General features: G+C 39.5%; 1 protein-coding gene across 1 annotated transcript in view; it reads left to right on the top strand.

Annotated features, from left to right (window-relative positions):
- Positions 1-7500, top strand: part of LOC122246372 (uncharacterized) — an 81447-nt gene that overhangs the window by 125 nt on the left and 73822 nt on the right. The window contains exon 1 of the mRNA XM_043004916.2: positions 1-27. This exon is cut by the window's left edge and continues 125 nt beyond it. The gene's annotated coding sequence lies outside the window, so the exon portion shown is untranslated. The remainder of the gene's footprint in view (positions 28-7500) is intronic.

Here is a 7500-nt window from a genome sequence, read left to right as displayed (position 1 = left end):
GTTCGACTCGCCTTTGAAAGAGAGAAGGTAAGTCTCTTCCCCTCCACTCACGAAAAGGCTTCGGCCTCTTTCGCCAAGCGAGAGAAAAGGTAAGTGATTTTCCCTCCCGATGAAAAAGGGTCTTGGTCTCTCTCGACCCAGGCCGGTCCAGGACCTTAAGGAGAGATCACGAGCGACCTGCAAAGTCAGAGTCACAGCTGACCTTGCTCTTCGGTGCCATAGACTTTCGTTGCCCAAGGAACCTCTTCCTCCTGCAGTGATTACAGTGAGACAGTGAAAATATGTGCCTCTGAAGACCCCGTAAAGCCAGAGGGATGTGCGGTATCGCTTATATGTGTGTGTGTGTGTGAGCCGAGGTGTGAACACGCAATCTACAACAGCCGCAGGATTAGAGCGAAGTGCCGGAGGAGAGAACACAAGAGACGGTTGATGCAGAGGCTCATTTTATCATTCTATCAAGAACTGGTTGGTGAATGGAGGAAGGAATAAATATTCTACCATGACAATGCGAGGGCAAGAAAAAGTAACTATCTGCAGAAAAAAAGAGTTCGTTGAAAAGTGAGACATTTGCGAAATCCACCTCGAATTCATCTTTTTTGCAGTGGAAGAGGTTTGTCTTGTGATCGAGGCGTCGGCTCGTGATGCCCATTCATGCGACACTTCGCGCCGAATCTCCTTGGTCGCTTGGGGCTTAACTCCAAGGTCCTGGACCGGCCTGCGACCACACCTTCCGTCCCTGTCATCAAGATTCATCTCAAAATGCGTCTGCGGAAAACCACGGACGATTCATCTCATCAACCTCATCCAATTCAGCCACCGGAACCCACAAATTCTTTCATCAAAACTTATCCCAAAACGCAATTCATCACAAAGAAAAAACATAAAAAACTGATCTAATTCATCATAAGATTATGCGATTCATCACTCATCTCTCTGCCATCACCCACATCGACCGAAGAGAAGGAAGTGTCATATCAGACGTGCCAAACTGGCTAACATACCCTCCCCTTGTCAAGCCACGCCGATATAGCTGTTTACATTTCCTGTTACAGCCTTTGCTGGTATTGACTTATACAGACATGCACGGCGGAAGCTCCGAAAGACCTCTGCGCCTATTCTTGCTCCTGGTCTTAACGTGGTCTTTATGGCAACTGCCGGGATGTCTCTGCTGTTGTGATACGTACACATGCATTATAGTTGAATAGACAGATTGAAAGCACTTTCTAGCTTTACGTCATAGGATGGAGAGTTAGGATGCATTTTCAACTGCATAAACGTTTCTCGCTGCTTGAATGCACAGAAAGGCAGCTTACCTCTCGCTGACGCTGGCTCGGAAATTGACGACATTTTTGACTGACTTGGGAAAAATAAAGATTGTGTTTTGGTTTTTGTCTTTTTAGGAAGATATTTTGTCTGTCTGTGGTTATTGTGTTTGTATCATACAAGTTTTCGAAAGGATTGTAGGATGTAATGGTAGTGAACCGGAAATCAGTAATGACAGAAACATAGAAAAAATACTTAGCAAAGGATTTTTAAAAAACTAGTTGAAGGAGATATAAAAGCAATAAATTCTGCATTGTAATGATCAATGAAAAGAAGCTGTAAGCCGGAATCAGCTGGAAAGTTCTACTCCTTCAGACCTGAAGCCACTCTAAAAATATTCACGCTGCCTGTAAGATAAACTTTGTTGGTTATCAATAGCCCTTTGGTGAAAAATGAACTGCTGTGGAATTCTGTAAAGTGAATCTTTCTCTTTTTTTCTACTTTCAGTGCAATGTGCGCGGGATTTGTTATATAAAAATCTGCAATATAAGATTTTGTTTCAATATACATGTTTATGAAATACTGTGTGTGTGTGTGTTTGTGTGTGTGTGAGTGTGTGTGTGTGTGTTTGTGTGTGTGTGAGTGTGTGTGTGTGTGTGTGTTTGTTTGTATGTATGCGCGCGCGCGCGCGTGTGTGTGTGTGTTTATGTGCGTGCGTGTGTGTGTGTGTGTGTGAATATATGTATATGTATATACATATATAACTGGGCGAGATCGTCTGGCCGAGATGCCACACCTCAACATAACGTATGATACGATAACATAACAAACCGTAACGCAACGTGACGTGACAGACCAATCCATCTCAAAAGATACATAGATGTCATGTTCCTTAGGGCGAAAGTGACGCAAATGTGACGTGACACAGAAACACCCGCTTGACAAACTTATGTAAGCGCTTTGTGTGACGTGAGGCTTGCAGGGTGGGGGGGGAGGAGGAGGGGGAGGGGGGTTAGGTGAAGCCAATCGAAATAAAATGTATTCACTAAATTGTTGAAAATTGATGATGATATCTGCGTTTTGGAAACCGTGTCGACACTCTGCGATGTTGCACCATTATATAAGATAAAAGCATTCTTGGCGGCAGTATCGGCTTGGCGGATATAAAGTGTATTTGATATCATTTTGCAGTGTAGCTTCAGTATTCTTAGTACACGCCCGCGGGTGTGGGAGTCATTTTTGTGTGTGTGTGGGTGTGGTTGCCAATGTGCGTGGTTTCTCTCGTTTCATGTGTGTGTGGGGGTGGGTGTGTCTGTGTGTGTGTGTGTGTGTGTGTGTGTGTGTGTTTGTGTGTGTGGGGGTGGGTGTGTCTGTGTGTGTGTGCGTGGGTGTGTGTGTACGTGTGTGTGTGTGTTTTGCATCTGTGTATATTATTTGTAAGTGCGCGTACTTTCATATAAGTTTCTGAATTTATGGATGCCTTATTTTTCAAAATCTATTAAAACATTATCTCAAAAACTACAGTGTGTCAGATACGCCTTGCCTTCTGCACGCAATTGCGCAAAGCAGATGCACAGGCGACGTAATTCACGCTCGGAACCAAGCCAAACGAGTGATAACATGTGATATCAAACCCAATGTTGATTCCCTTCATATCAGAAGTTGATTGGATAGTTAAGACTGATTGATAAGAGATATACGTTGATAGATCGATCAAGGGAAAGGGGTAGGAAGAGAGGGTGGAAGAGAGAGAGAAAAGAAGGTGGAAAGGCGATGGAGAGGAGAGGAGAGAGATGGAGAGACAGAGAAAGAACGCCGAGGATATATAGAGAGAGACAGAAATAGAGAGACGAAGAAGAGCAGAGAGAGAGAGAGAGAGAGAAAGGGGAGGGGGGGTAAGAGAGCGAATTAACTTGACAGTATAACGAAAAAAAGTTCAGTGAAGGAGTTGCGTCACCATGACAGATTTAGCGCTGCATACGCCCACAACGAACTGCATATCGCTCATACCCACAGATGATTGTGTAATTCACACGCCCACAGATATTACAAGCTGCTCAGGCTCTCAGCATCCTTGCCTCACGTGGGAAGCAGATCTGAAGGCATGGGCGGAGAGGCACGCCTACAAGCGTTGCCTTTTACGATGTGTTAGAGTTAGCGAAGAACGGACGAAGAAAAATATATAGTTCCAATACTTAAAACAATAGCTCTAACTCTAAATATATAGCTAGAGAACAACATAGTAAAGACATTATTAGCTTCAATATCTAAAAATGAATATGGCTCTATAACTCTAAAAATACTAATTTTAGCTATAAAACTCTAGCTCTAAAGTCCTCGCTATGTCTCTAGATGTATGCCTCTATGTCTCTAAATATACTCTAGCTCTAAACAATAGCACCGTATCTCTAAAAGAAAAGGAAAAAAACAATAGCTCTACTACCTTTAAATGTAAATAATAATAATAATAATAATAATAATAATAATAATAATAACAATAATAATAATAATTAAAATGAAAAAAATAAAACTCTAAAGCTTTCAATATGGAAGAAGAAACACGAGCTACCAGCAGTTCCAACAGCCTCTTTTCCTCTTTAATTGCTCGTTCGCTAGCATGACCTTGGCACGTGTATCCACAAACCAATGCCAGCACAAATAATCTATATATCTCCTAGTAAACACCTTTTTTGTGATTCGTATTTAAGGAAGAAGAAGAGGTGGAGAAGGAGGAGGAGGTGGAGGAGGTGGTGGAGGAGGAGGAGGTGGTGGAGGAGGAGGAGGTGGTGGAGGAGGAGGAGGTGGTGGAGGAGGAGGAGGTGGAGAAGGAGGAGGAGGAGGAGGAGGAGGAGGAGGAGGAGGAGGAGGAGGAGGAGGAGGAGGAGGAGGAAGAAGAGGTGGAGAAGGAGGAGGAGGAAGAGATAAATTTGTTTAAGAAGAAGGAGAGAATGGGGAAGAGAACGAACATCAGACGGAAGAGGAGAGGTTGAAGAAGGAAGCAGAAACATTTTCGAAAATGTATTGCAAACATTATTTTTTCTTTTCTTTTCTTTTCTTTTCTTTTTTTCGCTGACTCAAAATGCATTTGTTTTGCCTAGAAGAGATAGTGCATAATGGAAAGCATTAACGTGTATGCTTTTAGTAAACTATCTGCAAGTCATGACAGATCTCGATCCATTTTTGATATATCCGGTTTGTGTCATGCATTCGTTGAGGCAATCAGTTGTTACGTCAATGGAAATAACATAAAGCATACACAAGCACGTGCAATTGCATACACACACACATACACACACACACACACATTTATTCGCATGCATTCATGCAAACATTCACCCACATGCACACACTTTTTTGCGATGAGAAGAAAATATTGACTATTCTCTTTTAAATTTAATTTCTGTCTCAAATTTAATTAATCATTCTAAAAACAAGATCGGAAGTGACACAACAGTAATAGAATGCAATAAGGAAATGCATCTTCAGTCACGAACAATATAATGAAATAAGTCATTAACGAATGTGTTATTCTTATTAACGTCTTTGCCAGAGAAAAAATGTGTTACATTTTTTTTTTTTTTTTCTCTCTCTCTCTCTCCTAGTGATTACATGAACCGTCTGAGCTTTTTTTAGCTGTCATGCTTATGGAAGCATAAAGATATATGTAAAGTCTATTTTATTATTCTAACAGTAGAATGAAGTAGTTCAGTGATAAAGCAGTCTATATAATTCTTAATTTATTTGTCAAAAAAATGTCATGTCTGTTTTCACTCTAGTCTTTGACAACATATATTGCACGTGCCGATGCACTTAAATCTTAACTAGAATATATCTAATCTGTCTTTTAATTAATTTGATGATCTAATGTAGATCAGTGTAGATCTAATTCAAACTCCATTTTCCTCTTAACCTAAATCAATGCCCTCTTCTTAACGAACGAGGAAAGAGTAATTTGGGTCAGTCATTTTGTCACCTGTTTTTGACAGGTGATTTATGGAAGGAGAAACTTCTTTTTTTAAGAAATTCGTGAGTCTTTTTTAAGGGGGAATATATTTGGAAAATTAAGGAAGTAATTAACTCTTTTTTCGAGGGGTTAAAGGTATAAATATATAATCAAACTCATTAGTGTCGTTTCTACTTGTAAATTCCCTGTCACGTGCCAATGAAACCTGTCATAGGATTAAACCACATTTCTCCCACCTTACTCGTGGAATATTTCACGTGAGTATACATTTATTTATAATTGTGCTGCAAAAAACAGACAAGTAAAAATGATACAAGAGAACTCAATACAACAATATTATAATCAACCAAACAAAAATCACAAATCAATATACCTTAAAGCCCTTCATAAAAAGATATGACTCTAAACAGCTGAGGCTTACAAACACGTGCAGAAGGAATATATGTCGCTTTCCTACACGTTGTAAACATGTCAGAGAATGTTAAGTGCGAGAGAAGTGACCTACTTACCCGATCACTTGGCCCTGTAGATGCCAGTCCGCGGTATGTGCGCGAGTGGAAGTAGATAGATAGATAGGGGAAGAGAATGAGATAGAAAGAGAGAGAGAGAGAGAGAGAGAGAGAGAGAGGGGGGGGGGGGGGGGAGAGAGAGAGGGAGAGAGGGAGAGAGAGAGAGAGAGAGAGAGAGAGAGAGAGAGAGAGAGAGAGAGAGAGAGAGAGAGAGAGAAAGAGAGTGAGGAAAAAAAGAGAGAGAGAGGGACAGACTGGTTGATGTATGAATAGGTAGATAGGTAGAGAGATACATACATAGGGGAATGAAGAGATAGATAAATAAAGAAAATGTGTGATATACTTGATGGGTAGATACATAAGTAGATAGGATGACGTCTGATTAGATATACAGTGAGACAGGCTGGTAGATATATGAATAGGTTGATATGTAGATAGATAGATGTATATAAATGTACAGAAAGAATGATTTATTGGCAGATAGAAGGAGATTCATAGAGACTGGTAATTAGATAAAGATATGGATAGATAGATGGATAGATTTATGTACCGAAATTCCAATAGATGGATAAGTAAACCCACCAATCAGCACTGAACAAAATCTAGATCGTCTAGTTTTTTGTTTGTTTGTTTTTTCTTTCTTTTTCTTTTTTCTTTTTCTTTTTTTTTTTAGTAAAACGTTGAAATATCGTTTCCCGCAACGTTTAACGTTTCCTTAATGTGTTCTAACGCCTTTCGTGCTATGTTTTTTACGTCAGGATTTCGTACATGGCATTTCATTTCCAATCATGAAATTCCAACTATTTTCGCTCCTCGGGAAATGGGTGAGACACGTGGCTAAGCTCTCTGTCGCCTTTTAACTGAACATCAGTAATCACTGTGTGTGTGTGTGTGTGTGTGTGTAGAAAGATAGATACATAATATCAAGATTTAGACAGAGTTATGTTTAGATATATTGTAGATCGACTGATAGATAGATGATAGGATATAAATAGATACATTAGCAGATGGATTAAGAGTTTGATGGAAAAAGGAGTAGATCGAGAAATAAAAAATGGATACGTTAAATAGTTAACCGTACTAGAGCATTCTTTGGAAAATACATATTCATGAATCAGTTTCCAAAAAGAGGATAATAAAAGTTAAGCTGATTTTTATGCACAAACAAAAGAACGAAAACAACTAAAAATAATCAAGCAGAAAAAACAAAACAAAAATATGTATATTTTTTCTATAAAGAATACAGAAAAACGTACTCGTAAACGAACTAGCAACAGGCAAGACCACCACAAAAACAACATTCTCCTCCGAACGAAAAAAGATAAGCAAAAATCCAATAAAAAAGAGAATTGGATCAAATGAAAAGCCAAGGAAACGAACGTGCAAGAACACAGCGTGAATCACACACGTAGTTTGGGCGTGCGGGGGGGGGGGGGACGCTAGCTTTTCTTGTCTTTGGTGCCTCTTTCTCTCATTCACTCACTCATTCTTTCTTTCGTTCACTTCTTATTTAGATCCATTACTGATTTTACTCACTTTTTGGTTGAATTCATTATTTCCTTTACTCTCTGTTTTGCTTTGATTCTTTCTTCAATTCGTCTCTTCAATTCAATTATTCTTTTATTCTTTCTTTCAATCAAGCATTCCTTTCTTTCATTCATTTATTATTCATTATGTGATTTATCCTTTAGTTTTTTTGTTTTTTTTTTATTCCTTCTTTCCTCCGTTTTGCTCTCTCGCTTCCTTCTTTCATTTCTTTCTTCT

This window comes from Penaeus japonicus, unplaced genomic scaffold, assembly GCF_977035675.1.
Source record: "Penaeus japonicus unplaced genomic scaffold, GWHDUDI00000001_assembly GWHDUDI00000034, whole genome shotgun sequence".
In the NCBI taxonomy this organism is placed as follows: Eukaryota; Metazoa; Arthropoda; class Malacostraca; order Decapoda; family Penaeidae; genus Penaeus; species Penaeus japonicus.
The sequence above is the reverse complement of the archived record's forward strand: the minus strand, read 5'-3'. Positions and strand labels throughout refer to the sequence as shown.